Source organism: Urocitellus parryii, chromosome 3 (genome assembly GCF_045843805.1).
Source record: "Urocitellus parryii isolate mUroPar1 chromosome 3, mUroPar1.hap1, whole genome shotgun sequence".
NCBI classification, from domain to species: Eukaryota; Metazoa; Chordata; class Mammalia; order Rodentia; family Sciuridae; genus Urocitellus; species Urocitellus parryii.
In genome coordinates this window covers 159,991,681-160,010,964 of record NC_135533.1, presented here as the reverse complement: position 1 = coordinate 160,010,964, position 19,284 = coordinate 159,991,681, and the positions used below count along the sequence as shown (strand labels likewise).

The following is a 19,284-nucleotide window of genomic DNA, read 5'->3' as shown; positions in this document are numbered from 1 at the left end:
GAATGTAATGGGCTACTGGATGCAGGTGTAGACCTTAGCATCATCTCTCATCAAGAATGGCCAAAACATTGGCCATTACAACAAATCATTCAAATGCTTTGAGGCCTAGGAGTGGTGACTAATCCCCATAGGAGTGCAATGGTATTAGATTCGAAGGATGTGAAGGAACTATAGAGACATATGTATTGGATCATCTTCCTATAAATTTATGGGGATGAGATGTCCCAGATCAATTTGGTTTGACATTAACAAATAACATCAATCCAAATGTGCCCACAAAAATGGCTAGACAAAGTTTTAGGAAAGGAAAAGGATTAGGAGAAAAAGGACAACGTATAGTGACACCAATACAAATAGATCAAGAAATAGACATGGGTTTTCAGGAGGGGTCACTGAGACAATAAAAATTACTTGGCAATCAGAAAGGCCAGTATGGGTTCCTCAGTGGCCCCTAACTAAAAAAAAAGATACAAGCAGCCCATGACCTGGTCAAACAACAATTAGTGGAGGGACATATACAACCTTCCATATCTCCCTATAATACTCCCATTTTTGTCATCAGAAAGAAATCTTGTAAATGGAGATTATTGTAAGATTTAAGAGCCATTAATAATGAGATGGTTATTATGGGACCTGTTCAATCAGGAATTCCAAAATTGTCTGCTTTGCCAAAAACCTGGTATCTTTTAGTTATAGATATTAAAGATTGTTTTCTTTTCAATTCATCCTGAGAATAGTCCATGTTTTGCATTTACTGTCCCTGCGTTGAATCATGAAGATCCTGATCAGAGACATGAATGGAAAGGACTCCCTCAAGGGATGGCTAACAGCCCAACTATGTGTCAAATTTATGTTAACAATGCAATCCAGCCACTTAGAAATCAAAATCCTGAACTACAAATATTTCACTATATGGACGATGTATTATTAGCAAACAAAGATAAAAACACATTGCTAGAATGTTATGCCAAACTTACCAACTTATTAAAAAATCATAATCTAGAGATAGCAATAGATAAAGTACAATTAAATTTTCCAATTGATCATTTAGGAGTTCTATTATCCTCAACCATGGTCTGTACACCAAAAAATCAAATATGAGTTGATGAACTCAAATCACTTAACGACTTTCAAAAGTTATTAGGAGACATCAATTGGATAAGGCCTTATCTAGGCATACCAAGAAGAGAGTTGGGACCTTTATTTGATATCCTAAAAGGTCCATCAGATCCAAATTCACCCCGCATATGAATGCCTGAAGCAAGAAAGAAAGATGTTAAAAATCATTGAAACTTATATGGAAAATATGCATTTGGATAGAATTGATATAAGTTTGCCTTTATTATTTATTGTACTACCAACAAAAAAAAATATTCCTACTGGAGTATTTTGGCAAGAAGGTCCATTATTATGGATACATTTATCTTATTCTCCTAACACTATTCTTACTAGGTATCCTGAGGCTATAGGACAATTAATAGTCAAAGGAATAAAATCAGCAAAGGGAGTGTTTGGAATTTCTCCCAATATAATTATTACTCCATATACAATGGATCAAATTGATAAGTTAGCTATTGAGTTAAATACTTGGGCAATAATCTTGTGCAAACCTAATGTTTCATTTGATAACAATTTACCATCTAATCCTTTATTGACATTTTGGACATCACATCCTGTAATTTTTCCAAAAATGACAAGAAAAACACCTATCATGAATACTTCAAATATATTCACTGATGAGTCAAATAAACAGCAGCAATAGTTACCCCTGATTAAACTTTTACATTTTTAGTACCCAAACAATCAGCTCAAAAGGTAGAGCTTAATGCAGTATTACAAGCTTTTGTGATGTTTAAAGATTCTGTATTTAATTTATTTTCCGATAGTCAATAATGCTATAGTATCCCTTTAAGATGCTGATAGGATTTCCTCTTCCTCTACTGTTTTCTCTTTGTTTTCCACTATACAAAGTCTAATCTGGGACAGAAAAGATCCATTCTTTATATGACATATCAGGGCACATACAGGATTGCCTGGAGTCCTTAGTTTGGGCAATTTTTTAGCAGATAAAACTACACATGACATACATATTTTTTCTATGCTAGAAGAAGATACAAATTTTCATAAATCCTTCCATGTCAATGCAAATATTTTTTAAAAAGCATTTTAAAATAACTAAGGAACAAGCTAGACAAATAATAAAACAATGTCAAAATTGTGTGACCTTTTTACCACAAGTTAATCTTGGAGTCAATCCTAGAGGACTGATACCTAACCATATTTGCAGATGGACGTCACACACTTGCCAGAATTTGGAAAATTAAAATATTCGCATGTTACAGATGATAATTCTTCGGGATTTTTGATAGGCTCCCTTCATGCCAGAGAAAAAACTAAAGATATTATAGCTCATTGCTTACACAATTTTGCCACCCTTGGCATTCCAAAACAGTTACAAACAGATAATGGCCCTGGCTATACTTCTACCTCTTTTAAACAGTTTTGCTCATCATTTTGCATTACTTATATAACAGGAGTCCTATACAATCCACAGGGACAAGGCATAGTTGAAAGAGCTCATCAAACTATTAAAATGTACTTATTAAAGCAAAAAGAGGGAATTGGGAAGGAATATATATCCCCCAAAGATAAACTTAAAATAACCCTTTTTACTCTAAACTTTTTAAATTTGGATTCATCAGGGCTTAGTGCTGTGGAAAGGCACATGTGTCCAAAAAAATGTACATAAGCCCAAGGTAATTTGGGAGGATATTCTAACAGGACAATGGAAAGGTCCTGACCCAGTAATTGTCTGGAGTCAGGGGTCTGTTTGTGTGTTTCCACAGGTAGAATAGCAGCTGATTTGGATTCCAGAGAGATTAACTAAAGCAATTTCTATAGACCAAAAAGAAAATGATTTGGCTCAAATCCATAACAGCTGAAATCGAGAACTCCAGTTTGGCTATCCTTACATCTGTGACAGTGGTTCTCCCACACCTGGAGGCTATTGAAACCAGGATTTTTTTCAATATTTATTTTATTATTGCCCTATCCCACATCATGAAGTTCTATTTTGTTTTTTGAGCTCATACAGACCTAGGTTAATGTTTTTCTTATAAGTTCTATTTTTGACTGTGGAGTTTTTAAACATTGCAATGGAGATTTCACCTGTGAAAAGCTACAAGGCCTTTACTATTATGTTATGTGTTGTATGTATTGTATTGTGTGTGCTCACTTGTGTTTTGTGTTGTATGTCTGTATGTGCATATGTTTATATATCATATATGAGGAGCACTCATGAAAAAATGGATCCAAATATTTTTTTTTCTTATTCACGTGATTTAAATGGTTTAATTTAAATTGGGTAAACAGCTGTTGAGGATTGTTTTAAAATGTGAGCAAAAAAGGAGGTTAACAGATCTGTTTCTTTACTTTCACCTTTCCTTTTCATTATATCTAGTTCTATTCAGGATAATAAATTGTTTAGAAAATTGCATTCTTTTAGTGCCTGCTGGAATGTTACATAATTTTTGTTTTAGCTATCATTGCCAAAATTCCTATTTTCATCCCAGTGCTGGTGAAGACAAAGCTAAAACCAAACTACAGCTTCTGTGATAGCTATCACAACAAACTTGTATAAACTGATGCATCAATGAATAATGTCACTCAACAAGTGATCCTAAATCAAGAAGTCGATTTACTATGGGAGGAAATGGACATATTAATGGATTCCTCTGCTTTGAACTGCTTGCAGAACTTGCCTGGACTATGTATCACTTATATGCATTGTGAACTATCTGTTGGTGCAGTGAATTGTGGTAGTGCTGGGGTATCTTTGCTGATGGTGTCATGTGAACGTCTAGTGCGTTTGGGTCCCTGGGTAAGGGTCGCGAAGAAATCAGGACACAGGGGATGCAGAGCAAAGGCAGCAAATGCAACTGCATGCTGATGTTTATTTCTTAGCTTCTTTTATACACTTCTAGACATAAGGCAAACAATTCTTTTACATCACTTTGTCCACATTGTCCTAATAACATGCTTCAGCTAATATATTAAACTAAAGTCTGATCGTTCTTATTTATTTGCTCAGTAAAGCCAAGAGTTCTTTTATAGAGTTTATCTAATCATCTGAGGCTGCATGTGTTTCTTTACTATGTACTGTTCCCAGGCTAAGCATGCCAAGAGCCTCTCCCTGTTGGCCCAGGTATGCAGAGCTTGTGACTTAAGACAAGGGGAAAAGAACATTTTCTCCTCCTAGCTTGGGCCTGCCCCAGCCGACCTTTGTCTCAGCCACTGCTTTTGCATAACCTTGGGCTTTAGGGGGCTTCAACAGGCATACTAAACCTTAACAGTGTCATCAGTGGTATTTTTCCAAAAGGAGCCATCAATTGGCTTGGTGTCATTGCATTTTTGTAACCTCCTCCCTTCTGCTTGTGATGGTCGTTCAGCTAAAATTTGGGGGCCAACAGAGGTGAGGCAAAGAACCTCACGCCCAACACACTAGTGCAAAGGCCTATCCACAAGTTTGGCTTTATGCTGGGCCGGTAGTCAATGACAGGTAAGATCCAATTGCAATGGTACCAACGTAAGACAGGAGGCTGAAGCCCTGAAGTCAGCTCATCAATGACGGGTAAGAAATATATGTAGTATTGGACAACCTAAGACAGGCACAGTCCCTAAGCCACATGCTTGTTGTTTAATTAAACAGAAGGAGGGAGATGTTGAGAGCCACAGCCAAGTCGGGATGGTACCTGGCATTGCCAGAAGGAGTGGTTGAGAGGTGAGGCCAGCTGTCCGGCAATAGGGTGGTTCCAGCAATAGGGTGGCTCTGGCAATAGGGTGGCTCCTGCTGCCTCGGGCGCTGGCTACTTTGGAGTTCCCGTTGAGTTTTTTTTTTTTTTTTTGGGGGGGGGGGTCCTGGAGTGTTCGTGTGGAGCACGGTGGAGGGTGAGTGAGGTCCAGGGAAGTGCGCATGGAGTGCAGGTGAGAGGTCAGGCAATAAAGGAGTTCCTGTTTGAACCTACAAGTGCCTAGTGGCAGCTAGATTATTTTGTGCCCAGCCAGACTGCAGCATTCATTGTCTAGGGGTAGGGGAAACAAAGTGCAACATGCTAGCATTTAAACCAGGACACCTACATATTAAAATTTTCAGTGGCAAGGTAGTTCTTAAGATGGGTGAGCCTTTAAACATATTGAATGTGACAGACAGCAAAGTTACCAAGTCCTCAGGTTGCAAAACTTGATGACAAATGTCATTGGAAAGACATTGTTTACAGGCAAAGGTGAAACAAACTGCAAAGTACCAGAAAAGATACAAAAAGTGTTTGGGGCAATGTGAGCTTGTTTTAAATTATAGGAGTCATTGGTATACAAAAGAATAAACCACTACCAATCAGCTAGGGCTTATCAACTACAGTGAAGAATTCACAAGTTTGTAGTAGACTCCTTACAGAGAAAAAAAACAGTGTCAGATGATGTTCAGAACCTGGATTTTACATTTACTATTTCAATATGCTTCATAAGAAAAGAAAGTTCCCCTGTAACCAACAACCACACACATTTACCATATAACACCTCCCCCACCCTGCAGTGGCTCCACCCCACCTCCAGGTGCAGGCCCTACATCCTTGGCATGTGTGTCCCAGGCTTGGCATTCTCAAACCTCTGCAAAGGTCACTCAGCCAATTCCCAGACTGCTACTCCTCAGCCAGTAGCCCCTTCTCTGCCTCCCACTGTTTCCTCTCCCAACAATCCTAACCCACACTAGCCTCACCCCCACCTGAACCCTATCCTGACAGGGACCTGAGCTCTACTTCTTCCCCTTTCTTGGACCTCCCACTACCTCCCACTCTCCTGCTGCTCACTAATGCCTAGACATATGTCCCAGGGCTTCCAGGCAGCCAAAGTTCTGTAGTGTGGTAGAAGACAGATGGTCCTCCCAGTAACAACTTTTCAGTAACACATTTTCCTGTCATGTAGGCCACAACTAACTTCCCTGTTTGTGCCATTTCCCTGGAGTCAGGCACAACCCAGATCTGGAGGGTTCTCTTCCATCTGCAGGCATTGGTGATGGTGTCTGCCAAGTGAAGGTTGAACCAGAGCCCATACAGCCTTGCTAGTCAAATTCAAACCAGTGCCTCCTTGCAGAAGGGCCTCCAAGCATCTCCCATCCACCGATTCATGGCCAGTGTCAGAAACTCAAGTACCTGCAGATCACCCTTTGTCTGAATGTGGGACCTGGTGTTTCTAGGGATCATTTCCTTGCAATTGGAGCACCATCCTTCCCATTCTACTTGGTGTCCCGTCCCATCAACATAACCTGTCATACACAGAAAAGAAATTAGAGTGCAAGATTATCAAGAAATACTCTTCACTAGAAACAAGTCACTGACCTAAGGCTCAAAAACCTTCTTCTACTCAGCATGCAAGACCTGAAAACTAACAGGCCAAGGATCATAGGCAATGGTGCCTCTATTTTCAAACACTTCTAATACCAACCACAATGTTTTCCTAACAGGGATACATTTATCAAAGCTGAGTGTGAACAGAATAAGCTAAAATAACTTGTGTTAATATTTAACTACCATGAATATGGCACATCTAATTTTTAGTGGTGAAAATATAAACATCATTTACAACAGGATGTGAAAAAATAAGGACTTCACTCACACACATTTTTTTAAGTCTACATACAGAAGGAAATTGGAAGCAAGAAAGATAAGAAAAGTCATGGCAATGTCCTTGCCACTATTACAGTAGTAACAAACCAAGGCTAAACTATAACAATTCCAGATTCTGCCTTCTAGGTAAGATACACAAATCTCAATATATAACTGAATTTTTCTCAACTCAATGCTTTTCTGTTCAGAAATACCTTGAAGGATCAATAATACTGCAGAATCCTTTTTCCTTCTCATTTGAGAATGTCATGGTCCCCCTCAGGTTCAAAGTAGTGGTGCTGTAATAAATCTTTAAAATACTTTTGAACACTTAATTACACACTTGTGAATTCTATTTGAACTCAAAGTCATCTCATCATGCACTTCAAAAAGGATCTCCTGTGGTCTTTCTAAATGTTTGTATAGACACCGGGGACCATGCTGACAAACACCACTGGACAGCTACTGTGCTTATTGGGAAACACCAAATAAAAGAAAAGTCAAGGAAGAATTACACAAAATGTTTCCAGTAACATTAAGTTGTGCATGGACATGGAAATCTTTAGCATACAAAAGAGTGGATCACTACCATTCCATTGAGCTGGGGTGAATGACCAGTGAAAAAGAAAATAACCACTCCTGAGAACAATTCACCTGATCTACAGACCATACTAAAACCTTGCAAGTTCTTCTTCAGAGGAAACATTTCCACTGGCAGCTCAAGTTCTGAAACTTGACTTCGAATGAAACAACTTCAGGACACTTATTAATAAAAGAAATCTCTCCTCTATTCCAGTTCAAGTGTGCTTCCCCTGTTCACTTCAGTCCCCATGCCCAGGCCCTAAAGCCTCAAGTACACCCACCTCTACCCAGTTCCCAAGCTTGGCAAGCTATCACCTCTGTGAGTCTGCTGCCCCTAACAAACTCCCAGACTCCACCTCCTCTGCCTTGCACAGAACCCCTGCACCAGGCTCCAAGACACTCCCCTCCCCTGTCATCTTTTCACCCCAACCTTCCTCAGCAACACTGTGCTGGTCCCCTGGAGCCTCTCCTGACAGGGACTAAAATGCCTCCCCATCCTTCCCTACCTGCTGATGGGTGCCCTTCCAGGACATGGTTGTGCTGGCAGTGATGTCATTCAGGAATGTACTGAAGACTCCAGACACCACAGTCCAGTCTCTGGGGAATGCAATCCTGCTTACATGAAGCAGGAAGTTTTTAATTCTTATTGAATTGAGATTAAATGTCATTTGTATTTACCTTGGGCTCCCTATCCAAGATCTGCTAACAGATCTCCTCGTATTTTTCCCATGAGCTGTTCTTGTCATTTACTTTGTACCTCTTCCATCTATAATAAAGTACATACTAAAAAAGGTTCATTTTTAGGAAAATTCAAAAGCTTTTTTGATTTTTTTAAATTGAAGCTCTTTTAATCTATATTGTCTATTTCATCATATGCTGTCCTGCTCAAGAATTACCCTTCATATATAGTACTCTAGAGATAAGTTTTGAAACAGGGTGATAGGTACACAGGAAAGGGTGGGATGGTATTCCATGTACTTATATTTTTGTGTTTGTACATTTTAATAACAACACATTAAAAATAAAGACTGCTTCTATGTAAAAGTGTCCACCCTTATCCAGGTACAGTGCTATACACTTGTAACCACATCTACTCAGAAGGCTGAGACAGAATATCTCAACTTTGAGGCCAGTTTCAACAACTTACTGAGATTCTGGCACGAAAAAATATTTTTTAAAAGTAAACATATATAAGTACAGTTGTATGGTAAAGTGCCTCTGGATTCATTAGTCAAAAACAAAGAAAACAGTGGGAAGGATGTCTCCACTGGGAGCTGTCCTGGGTAGTTACTTCAGCTTCCTTTCCCGTGCACCCCTACAGAATCACACCCTCTCTTCTACCCAGGTTTCTAACTTCTGGAGAAAGGCTGTAGCTGATTAAGATGTGAACTGCTTTATAATGTTTCTTCAGATTTACAAAACCCAGAAAATCTGGTGGTGATCAGATCAAATCAGAATGTGTCATGCCTCTTCTTAGTCTTTCATTATGTATCAACACAAAACAAGTACATTTCTGTGACACTTAACATGCAAAAAGAAATATGTCTGTTTAAAGAAAGTATAGGTACTAGCCCCAGAAAGTCAAGGTCCACTGTGATGGCTCATTCAGAAAGGGAGAAAAGAAGATACCCTGGATGACAAAAGTCCTGCTTAGAGAAACCTTCCCTGCTGTTGCCTCACAATCCCATCTTTCTCTCCCTATAAAAACATTTTGTGTCCCTGAGATCCCCAAGAGCACAATAAGGATGACAGCTCCCTCCCTCTTCCAGTGTGTTGGACCCTCAGTAAACCTGATTTCTTTTCCACTAATTCACATCTTCTGACAACTGGTTTTCCAGTGATGAGGCCCCTGGACCTGGGTCTGGCAACACCTGGAGGCTGCCAGTCTTTTCTATCACTTATGATGACAGAAAAACTCCCTTTTGGGAGATGAGGTTGTGACTCAGAGACAGAGCACTTGCCTAGAGCACTTTCCCAGCATGTGCAAGGCCCTGAGTTCCATCTTTTGCACCACATAATAAATAAATAATAAATAAATAAATAGAATAAAGATGTTGCATCTAACTACAAGTAAAAAAAAAACATTTTAAAACTCCCTTTTACATCATGTCTATTGGCTCATGTTTCATCAAATGATTCTTTTCTATTTTCAGAGTAATCATTTTATACACAGGGTAGTTTGTGAAAAAACACTGATTATAGAGTGCTTACACCCTGTAGCATCTCTGCAGGTTGCTCATGATCAAAAGTACAACAAGGCATGGTATTGGCATCCATATGTTCTCAACAGCTCACAAAATGTTCACATACCCTTTACAAAGTGTAAACAATCCTGAGCCCACATACTTCTTGATACACCACTTCCAGGGTGCAGGTGCAGAAAATATTTATCTTCTCTCTAAAGCAACAGATAATTACACCAACTAATCTGGAACCTCACACTTCAAAATGAACTCCCAAGATTCTTATTACTCCTAGGAGGGTACTATTTGCCTGCTATTGGACAAAGGTCAGGTGCCTCCCAGGACTCAAGCTCTGTTTTCACCAAATGCTCTGAATGAAGGATGCTCAACAACACAGATAGTGGTGCTTCAATCATCTCCCAAGCTCTTATATTTTTATCCAAACGCACTGAATTGCCTCAACTTTTTTTGAACTACCCCATAATTAAGAGTTTACTGTTAAATTCCTTACAAAGGTGATCATTTGGAAAGTTAATCAAAGGAGAAATTCACAAAGGGGCCCTGTCTAGTTATAAACCTGTTACTCTGAAGCAGAATAGAATCATTCCCAGATATAAGGTAGGGTAGAGAAGTTCCTTTTTACTTATTGTTCCATATGCTTCTGGTCTTTGCATTTTGCTTCTCTTATCTATTCCTGCATCTGTTTATTCATTTTCTTCTTTAATTCTTTATTCTCTCTGAAGTCAAAATGGAAATACAAGGTGGGAGGAAGCAGGTAAAACAAATGGCAGTTTGTGTTAATACATTTATATAAGTGTATCAGTTCTGATGAGAATACAGGCTTACTTCTCACACTTGAGCTTCTTTCACTGATTGTTCTTATACCCGTCAGGAACATGGGTCAACTTTTGAATGAACCCATTTGTTATTTTATATGATCAAAAGCAGAGTCTCTCCCACTATCTCAGCCACCCCAAACATCTGTGGCTAAAAAAATCTAAAATAAATGCTAAACAATAGTTAAATTGTCAGACACCTAACACTGGTAAATAGGACATAATGTTAAACCATCATATAATCTGGGCCTACAGGTTTCAATAAGAATTTCTTATTATCCCTATTCTGAATTCATTAGATTGTTGGGCCTGTTACTGCAGCCTGGCTCACAGCGAACACAACTAACAGTGCAGAACTAGGTTTCTATCTACTCTATGACCTACTGAAACTGGGATTTGGTTAAAGGGCATACATTTTGTGAACCTGTATTCATGATTTTAAATAGGATTATCACTGCCTTTATCTCTTGGAGGCCTTATGACTCTTAAAATGAGCATGATACATAGTAAGTTATATTTTTGGTTTCCATGCATCATTTATCATTGAATTGCTTCAAGAGTTGCATGAGTTGCCCATTTAGAAATCTTCTTCACAGCAAAGGAAACAATAAAAAATATGAAGAGAACCTAAATGGGAGAAAATCTTTGACACCTGCATATCAGGTTTAGAATTCATCTCCAGAATATATAAAGAAATCATAAAACTTCACACTGTAAAAACAAGTATTCCAAACACCAAATGGGCAAAGGAACTGAATAAGCACATCACAAAAGAAATACAAAGAGCCAACAAATATATGAAATGAATGTTCAGCATCACTACCAATTAGAGAAATGCAAATTAAATCTCATTCCAGTCAGAATGGCAATTATCAAGAATACAAGTAACAACACATGTTGGCAAGGATGTAGGGAAAATGTTCACTCATACATTGCTGGTGGAACTGCAAACTGAAAGCAGTATGGAGATTCCTCAGAAAACCAATACTGAGGGAGTTGGAGGAGGGAGAAGCCAGGAAGCAAATGGCGGCCGTGGCTGCAGAAGCAGCAGCGACTGCTGCGTCCCCCGGGGAGGGGGGCGCCGGCGAGGCTGAGCCGGAGATGGAGCCCATCCCTGGCAGCGAGGCCGGCACTGATCCCTTCCGGGTCACGGCCGCTGAAGCGTCTGTGCCGGAGGGCGAGGCCGACGGGCAGCAGTCTGCTCCTGAGGCCGACGAGCCGCCGCCGCCGCCGCCGCCGCCGCCGCCGCCGCCGCCGCCGCCGCCGCCGCCGCCGCCGCCGCCGCCGCCGCCGCCAGGGGAGATCGCCCGCAGCCCGGAGGCGGCGGGGGGCCGGAGCTGGAGGCTGAGGAGAAGCTACCCGTCCGGGCGGCGGAGCCGGCGGTTGCCGCGACTCAAGAAGGGCCGGACCTTCCACCTTCCCCAGCGCCGCTTTGCGAGCAGCCCCCGGCTCCCGAGGAGCGCGAGGACATGCCGCTACCCCAGCCCACAGCTCCGGCGCTGGTGCCGACGGCGGGCGGGGACTCCGCGGTGTCGCAATTAATTCCCGGCTCGGAGGTGCGGGTCACTCTGGACCACATCATTGAGGACGCGCTCGTCGTGTCGTTCCGCCTCAGAGAGAAGCTCTTCTCCAGGGTCCTCATGGATCTGTCCAAAAGATATGAAGTGCAGAGACTCCCATTCACTGCTCTCCATTCTGTTTCCTGCAATAGCACACACTAATGGTGTCTCACCTGTTTGGAAATGACTTATTAGTATGTTTTACTTTTAATTTCTTGCCCTCCCATCAAGTTTCAGAAATCCTTTTCCTTATGGGGAAAAAAAGAAACATTTAAAATTTATATTGAAGTATTATGTTCTGGGGAAAAGACAGGAGCAGTTGCAGTTGCTCTGTATGTTGTTTAATCTTAACTTTTTTTTGTGGGGAGGTACCAAGGATTGAATTCAGGGGCACTTGACTGAGTCACATCCCCAGCCCTATTGTGTTTTATTTAGAGACAGGGTCTCACTGAGTTGCTTAGTGCCTGGCTTTGAATCTTCCTGCCTTCCTAGCTGCTGGGATTACAGGCATGCAGTACCATGCCTTGTTTAATTTTTTTTTTTTTTTGACGGTGCTGCAAATGAACCAGGGCTTCATGCATACTAGGCAAGCACTCTACCACAGTTACACATCTAACCCTTTTTCTTTGGGGGGGGGGGTGTAGTGAGGATTGAACCTATCGGTGCTCTACTAACAAGCTATACACCCAGCCCTTTTTTTATTTTTAGTTTGAGACAAGATCTTGCTAAGTTGCCCAGGATGGCCTTGAACTTGCCATCCTTCTGCCTCAGCCTTCCAAGTAGCTTGGATTACAGGTGTGCATCACCCTGCTCTGCAATTAAAAAAAAAAAATTGGGGTTAGGACTTTTGTACTTCTGTTTTCCTAGTTAGAAAGCAGAATAAGACAAGTGTCCTTTCTACTGATGTATTTAATAGTGACAGACACTCTAGTGTGTATGCTATTGAATCAAACAGAAGAGGCCAGTGATTGTGAGAGAATCTGAATTTCAAATTTGCAAAAGAAAGGTGCAATAAGGTTTGGGCCCCATGGGATCCCTGTGACAGTATTTCCTAAAAGGGAATATAAGGATAAACCAGAAGCCAGACAGCTCCAAAGTAATACATTCCAAGAAGGGACATAAGTCAAGGGTGAAGTGAATGGTGCTGGTCCCAAGGATCCTTCTGTCCCACCTCCTGAGCTGAGTTTGGCTGAAAGCCTGTGGACTTCCAAACCACCACCTCTCTTCCATGAAGGAGCACCTTATCCTCCCCCTTTGTTTATCAGGGACACATATAACCAATCAATACCTCAGCCTCCTCCTCGGAAAATTAAGCGACCCAAACGAAAAATGTACCGGGAAGAACCCACTTCAATAATGAATGCTATTAAACTACGACCCAGACAAGTCCTCTGTGATAAGTGTAAAAACAGTGTTGTTGCTGAAAAAAAGGAAATTAGAAAAGGTAGTAGTGCAAGTGACTCTTCTAAATATGAAGATAAAAAACGGAGAAATGAAAGTGTAGCTACTGTGAACAAAAACCTGAAAACTGACCATAAAGTGGATGGGAAAAACCAAAATGAAAGCCAGAGAAGAAATGCTGTGGTTAAGGTTTCAAATATTGCTCACAGCAGAGGCAGAGTAGTCAAAGTTTCTGCTCAGGCAAATATGTCAAAAGCTCAGTTAAGTACTAAAAAAGTGCTCTAGAGTAAGAACATGGATCATGCAAAAGCTCGGGAAGTATTGAGAATTGCCAAAGAAAAGGCACAAAAGAAGCAAAGTGAAACCTCTACTTCCAAAAATGCACATTCAAAAGTCCATTTCATTCTTCGATACCAGAATCCTAGCTCAGGTTCCCTTCCACCCCGGGTTCGTTTAAAACCACAGAGGTACAGGAATGAAGAAAATGACTCTTCTCTGAAGACAGGACTCGAGAAATTGCCGAGTGGCAAGATGGCACCCAAGCTTCAGTCTCGCTGCACCTCCACCCTCTCAGCAGGTGAGGCCCCTTCAGAAAATCAGAGTCCCTCAAAAGGCCCTGAAGAGGCCAGCAGTGGGGTTCAGGACACAAGTGAAGTTCCTGTACCTGGTGAGCAGGATGAACCACAGACACTGGGCAAAAAGGGCAGCAAAAGCAATATCTCTGTTTACATGACCCTAAATCACAAGAAATCTGACTCTTCCAGTGCTTCAGTGTGTAGCATTGATAGCACAGATGATTTGAAATCCTCCAACTCTGAGTGTAGCTCTTCTGAAAGCTTTGATTTTCCTCCAGGCAGTATGCATGTACCTTCAACCTCCCCCACTTCCTCCTCTTCAAAGGAAGAGAAAAAGCTCAGTAATTCCTTGAAAATGAAAATCTTTTCCAAAAACGTCTCTAAATGCGTCACACCAGATGGCAAGACCATATGTGTAGGGGACATTGTTTGGGCCAAGATATATGGCTTCCCTTGGTGGCCAGCCCATATTCTTACGATAACTGTGAGCCGGAAAGATAACAGCCTTTTAGTCTGACAGGAGGCCCGTATTTCGTGGTTTGGGTCTCCAACAACATCTTTCCTTGCTCTTTCGCAACTCTCCCCCTTTTTAGAAAACTTCCAGTCACGCTTTAATAAGGGAAAGGGCCTGTATCGCAAGGCTATCACAGAGGCGGCTAAGGCTGCCAAGCAGCTGACCCCTGAAGTGCGGGCTCTGTTGACACAGTTTGAAACGTGAACATGGACAGTAAGGTAGGCAAGAACCCTTGGAAGGCACCACAGATTTTCTAGTCTAGCTAGGAATAATTTCTACAAAATAGCTTGGCCAAATTGGAGAGAAAAACATTGCCTGTCACTATGTGACATAGGTTACATATTTGGGATTTAGAAAGGGCTGGTGACCTGGGGGCACATTGTGGATATTTAATGACTACTTTAAAAAAAAAAACTAAAGAAAATTAGTCTTTCTATGGTCATAATGGTATAAAAGTTTGATATTTGGGTGTTTGACAAACTGAGATGCTTGCTTTGACAAACTGAATGCTTGCTATTCAGTGACATGCTGGGGAAGTAGCCCAGTATTTGGGATTAAAACTGTCAAGACTGGACAGGTTTGAGTCATTGTTCTCCTTTGTGCAGTGGGGATATAGCAGACTTTCAAGCTTCTGGTTTGGGAGCTTAGATAGGTTTGGTTTTGGATACATAAATAGTTGATTGCTAAATTTGGTCAGATTTCTCCTGACTGGTTGTTCCTAAATTCCTAGGATACGTCCCAGTAAATTACACTTTGTGAATTAATTATCAAATGTGTAATTGTTGCATTTTGGATGTACCTAATTTGATAATTTAAAAAAATTTCCATTTAAGGTATCTGTTTGCAGGTCAGAAAATGAGAAAATGTAATTGTGTAATGCTCTGAAATGTAAAAAAAAAAATACAAACAAGAAAACAAAACGAAAAAAATCTGTAAATAAAATCGACTAAATAAAAAAAAAAAAAAGAAAAAGAAAACCAATACTGAAAGCAGTATGGAGATTCCTCAGAAAACTTGTAATGTAACCACTAGTTGACCAAGTTATCCCACTTTTCAGTATAAACCCAAAGGGCATAAAATCAGCATACTAGACCCAATCAACCAAAGGCCAAGTAGTCTTTATAATATGTGGATACTGGCACCAATTTAAAAATATATAAATAAATAGAAGATAAACCAACTGACACTGCACTGCAGGAAATGCCAAGGAAGGAATTTAAAAAGTTCATAGATAAGATGATCTAAGAGGTAAAAGATGGTGTAAGGAGTGAAATCAGAGAGAAAATACAAGAAGTAAAATATCACATCAAAAAGGAGATAGAAATTTTGAAGAAGAATCAATTGGAAATTCTTGCAATGGAAGAATCAAGAAACCAAATTAAAAATTCAATACAAAGCATTACCAATAGACTGGATCATTTGAAAGACAGATGTTGAGGGAACAAAGGCAATATAATCTTGGCAAAGAAACTTGATCATGGAAAAAACTGATAAGAGAACATGAACACAATTTTCAAGAAATATGGGTAGTATTAAAATGCCACATCTAAAATTTATAGGGACTCTGAGGTACAAATTAAAGGAATGCACAATTATTTTAAATAATACATTTAGAGGAAAATTACCAAATCTTAATAATTAAGTGGAAAATAAAATGCAGAAGGCATTCAGGACTCCAAATATATAAAATTACAACAAAAACATTCCAAGGCACATTATTATGAAGATGCCTTACCTAGGGGATGAGGCTGTAACTCAGTGACAGAGTGATTGCCTCCCACATGTGAGGAACTGGGTACAATCCTCAGCACAACATAAAAATAAATAAATAAAGATATTGTGTCCATCTACAACTCTCTCTCTCTCTCTCTCTCTTTATATATATATACACACACATATGTATATATTTATGCATATGTATGCATAATATATATACATATATAAGTTTTCTTTTTCTTTTAAAGTCCTAACCTGCAGAAAAAGGACAGAATTTTAAAAGCAGCTAGAAAGATAATGACTGGTCATTTGTTTAGAAGTAAACAAATAAGAATTTCAGCTGATTTTTCTGATTGAAATAATGTATAAAAAACTCTGAAAGAAAATGGATGCAATCAAATTTAATTTTGAAAAATAATTATTTTTTTTTAGAAATGTCTCACTATTCAATTAAATGAGTCGATTTTCTCAAACAAATCTTTTAGTTACACTCTATTTGCCTCACAACTATCAAAGAATTTATGAATTTAAGGTAAACTAAGACAATGTCCAAACTTTCAGAAATATGTAGATGTGGGGCAAAAGTACTTTTGCCAAATCTATAAATAATGTGTGACTGAATGGCATAGTTAGTTTTAACCTGAACTTTCCAAGAGCTACACAAGGCCAGTTGCCATTTGGGAACTGGTAATTGCTGCTAGTTTAGGTTCACATGCTCAAAAGTAAGTGCTTAGCACTTACCCTGATCCTGACTTTTTTAGTGTTACCGCTGAATTCTACTCCAAAGCCTTTTGCTAAGCAATAACAGGTCTCCTAGAGAAATTTTGTAGTAAGTTTGTATGGAACATATTTTTAACATGTTAAGATACATGCATTAACAAATTTACTTTGTTAAACTTTATGAATACAGGATTCTGAAATAAGCAATTTCCATTTAGCTGCATTTTTTTATACTTGCAATAATATATAACACTAGGATTAGTATATCCCCAGCTAAATGTTGGTAATAGCTTCAATCATAAAACAAAAGCATGTCTATCCAGAATAAACTTGAGGGATGTGGCTTAGGTGGTAGAGCATTTACCAAGCTAAGAAATCCATGTTCAATTCTTACCATCACATGTAGCAAATAAAATAAAATAAAACTAAATGTTTTATATAGATATTATAAATGCCAGATAAATTTAAAAATAAGACATGTAAATGATAGCAGAAATGCATGTATTAGACAATAATGAAGCAGACAAGACAATACTCAATGTAATATTTGCAATTTAGGTATTGTATTATATTTAAATAAAAATATATAATGTAGGGCTGGGGTTGTGGCTTAGTGGTAGAGTGCTCACCTATCATGTTTGAGGCAGTGGGTTTGATCCTCAACACCACATAAAAATAAATAAATAAAATAAAGGTATTGTGTTCAACTACAACTAAAAAATAAATATTAAAAAAGTATATAATGTTAACCTGCCTTTGAAATTTGTGATTGGAAAATGTTTATATTCTGAAATATATTTCTGATTTTACTGTGAGTTTTAGAGAACTCTAAAGTGGTTGTTTTCCTATGTGGGAAATATGTATTTATACACTTAAAATCACATATCTTCTAGAAATTTTAAATTATAGAATTTGCTTATCAACGTAGTCCTATACATTTTTAATGAAAAAAAAGACATAATGGTTTATGTTATCAATTTTCTTTTTGTAATTTTACTGCATTATTCTGATTTTTTTTAAGGAATTAGAAAACTATTAACTTCTTGGGGTTTAAGAAAATAAAATTACATGTTAGCATCAAATAAATCTTCAAATAACATGCTTGTTGACATTAAAAATGATTATATTACTATCTTCTTAGAACTTTTTCTACAAAGTTAGGATTTTTCCTCTGTTTAATGTAAAATATTTTGCAACTTTCTTGTTCCACATTTTCAGCAATATTGTTTGTGTATCTTCTATCTTTGCATACTATTAATATAATCTTTATGCAAATTTCTTTTTTATCTAATACATTTAAAGTTCATATAAATAATGAGACTTGAATAAACTTTTAAAATTTCTTAACTAGGAAAGAAAATGTCTTTTTAACTTATTTTTAAATTTTTAACTTTTTGTTTTAAATTGTGCTTTCAATGTAAGATTACTGCATAAAGGGGATGAAGCAAAGTCAAAATTTCCTGAAAGAAGGGATACCAATATCATTTCATAATTGCCATGATCTTCATCATTATTCTTACCAAAGAGAAGAGATCACTGGCCAAAAATGTTCATACTTCAGAAGAGTCAGAGAATGAGGAGTGGTAATGGCATGCAGCTGCAAAATAATATTTAAAAAAAATCCCAAATGTTTGTGACTTGAAACAAAAGTATACAGTTATTTTTTCTTACAAATATTCTCATTTTTACCCATTCAGAAATATGCATCCATGTGCCTCTTCCCTATAATTATTTATTCCCAGATTTCTAAATGTGCTCTTTCTGAGTTTCTAACCATGTAGTAAAACCACTGGTCACAACTCACAAGTCAGAATGTGATCATACCTCTGCCAAACTGGAAACTTAGGCAGGATTTCTATGTTACAGTATTAAGGAAGAATTCCTTTCCCAGGAAAAATTGTTATTGTTGTTGAGGCTGTGGTTGGATTACAGGCATGAGCCTCTATGCCCAGTTTCTCAATCTTAAATAAAGGGATTAAGAAAGGCAAATAAAAATTTAATATTAGTAATGAGTAAGAATAACAACCATAGTCCAGTAAAGATATATTAGCTAGCAAAAAAGCCAGGAAAATTGATACATGCATTTTGTCCCAGTGATTTGACTTGGAAGACTGGATGAAAGGATTACAAAATAAGGGCCAGTTGCAGCAATTTAAAAAGGCCTTAAGCAACTTAATGAGATTCTTTGTCAAATTAAAATATGAAAAAGATGGGGAAGGAACTTGGTGGAAATAAACCTCCTATACAAAAAATAAATTAATAAAAATCACAAGACTGGGCTGGGTTTTGCCTCAGAGATAGAGCACTCACCTAGTATGCATGAGGCACTAGGTTTGATCCTCAATACCACATAAAATAAAGATATTGGGTTCACCTATAAATAAAAATAAATATATTTAATAAAAACACAGAAAAGAATACAGCAGATGATTAATAGCACTGCATTTGAGAACCAAAAAGGACTACTTTTCAAATAAATTTTATGCAGATAAAAAAAACTCAGTGACAAACATGAATGAATGAATGATCATATTTGAAA

The 19,284-nt window shown here is 38.5% G+C and overlaps 1 pseudogene; it reads left to right on the top strand.

Annotated features, from left to right (window-relative positions):
* Positions 1-11,283: 11,283 nt before the first annotated feature.
* On the top strand, positions 11,284-14,513 carry LOC144253661 (PWWP domain-containing protein 2A-like; annotated as a pseudogene).
* Positions 14,514-19,284: the final 4,771 nt, after the last annotated feature.